Raw genomic sequence first — 1,916 nt, 5'->3', positions numbered from 1 at the left:
CTTACATGTTGAACATCTGTGATCCTCTCCAGAATGGAAGAGTCATCACATACAGAGCATCAACTAGTTCCTGAACAGTGTCCTTCACATGCTGATATCCAAGAGAGGGAGTTCCACAGTCACAAGATGGAGGAATAGAAAGCAGTATTCAATGTTTACTTCAGATTAGCTCCACGTCAGAAATGAGCATGCTTGTCATATGTCTCTCTCCATAGAGGCTGAATCATCATGTTAATCACATAGCTATCATATGCCTCAAACAGTCCTGATGCTCTTCTAGGTAATCACACATCCTGTCATGAAGCTACAGTTGATCATGTTGGAAGAGGACATTCAGGGTTTTCCCAACAGTCAGCAAACTAAGAGATCTGAAGTTTCCTCTGTTCAGTTATTTTAAAGGTTAATCTGCAGGTTTCCAGAAGATAAAGAGATCCGGCAGAGATGGTTGTCGGCGGCTCAGAGAGAGGAGAACTCTCTGAGATCAAACTCTTTTCTCTGCTCCAAACACTTTGAGCCGTCTTGCTTCACTCTGAGCGACGAGGTTCGGCTGACTCTATCACCTGACGCCGTGCCGACCCTCATCCCAGAGGCAGGGCAGGAGGACCAGGTGACACAAGACACACGTTACCATTGAACATTATTCATAACATTGCACACGTTATAAAGCTTATACATTTTGCAGTGCATAAATCATCACTGCACGCCTATTTGAATCCGTCATCCTTCTTGATTTCCAGGTCCCTGTCCCTTCAGAGGAGGACTTCCTGTTCTCTCACAGCCTGGAAGACCTCCTCTCCAAAACCTCTTCTCCTCCTCCTTCCCCCATGGCGCTGCAGGAGCATCAGTACTGCCTCCAGGACCCAGAACCCACAGAGACGGAGCAGAAGAGGAGGTTCCTCAATGAGTCCAGCTTCAAGGTGTTCAACCACATCGCCAGGTACATCACATGACCCCTTTAAAGTGTTCCAAGATGCATTTTGTTCTGATTGAATGAAATGTTTTTGTTGCGTGCTGCAGGTATCTGAGCCACAGAACCTTACCGATGCAAAACAAGAAAGGCATAAGTAGTTTGAAAAGGATGACCAACCGCTTCGCGCTAAAAGGTGAGTAGAAAGAGTGATAACACTTATTTAATCCGTCAATCCTCAATTAACCAGATTATAGCAGCTGACTTAAGATAAATTACTTAAGAAGCAGAGGTGGGAAGTATTCGAGTACAAATACCTCGTTACTGTACTTAAGTATGTTTCTGGTATCAGAACTTTACTCCACTACTTATTTTTCTGACAACTTTTTACTTTGACTTCTTACATTTTGAACAAATACCTGTACTTTCTACTTCTTACATGTTGAACACAAATACCTGTACTTTCTACTTCTCACATGTTGAACACAAATACCTGTACTTTCTACTTCTTACATGTTGAACACAAATACCTGTACTTTCTACTTCTTACATGTTGAACACAAATACCTGTACTTTCTACTTCTTACATGTTGAACACAAATACCTGTACTTTCTACTTCTTACATGTTGAACTCAAATACCTGTACTTTCTACTTCTTACATGTTGAACTCAAATACCTGTACTTTCTACTTCTTACATGTTGAACTCAAATACCTGTACTTTCTACTTCTTACATGTTGAACTCAAATACCTGTACTTTCTACTTCTTACATGTTGAACTCAAATACCTGTACTTTCTACTTCTTACATGTTGAACTCAAATACCTGTACTTTCTACTTCTTACATGTTGAACTCAAATACCTGTACTTTCTACTTCTCACATGTTGAACTCAAATACCTGTACTTTCTACTTCTTACATGTTGAACACAAATACCTGTACTTTCTACTTCTTACATGTTGAACTCAAATACCTGTACTTTCTACTTCTTACATGTTGAACTCAAAT

At 40.4% G+C, this 1,916-nt stretch overlaps 1 long non-coding RNA gene across 1 annotated transcript; it reads left to right on the top strand.

The window, feature by feature from the left end:
• The first annotated feature begins 320 nt into the window (after positions 1-320).
• Positions 321-1,175, top strand: LOC104963169 (uncharacterized). Its single transcript, XR_800284.1, has 3 exons — positions 321-607; positions 738-937; positions 1,018-1,175. It is a non-coding gene; the product is annotated as an uncharacterized lncRNA (long non-coding RNA).
• Positions 1,176-1,916: the final 741 nt, after the last annotated feature.

The sequence above is a fragment of the Notothenia coriiceps genome, unplaced genomic scaffold (assembly GCF_000735185.1).
Source record: "Notothenia coriiceps isolate Sejong01 unplaced genomic scaffold, NC01 NC01_scaffold00035756, whole genome shotgun sequence".
In the NCBI taxonomy this organism is placed as follows: domain Eukaryota; kingdom Metazoa; phylum Chordata; class Actinopteri; order Perciformes; family Nototheniidae; genus Notothenia; species Notothenia coriiceps.
The sequence above is the reverse complement of the archived record's forward strand: the minus strand, read 5'-3'. Positions and strand labels throughout refer to the sequence as shown.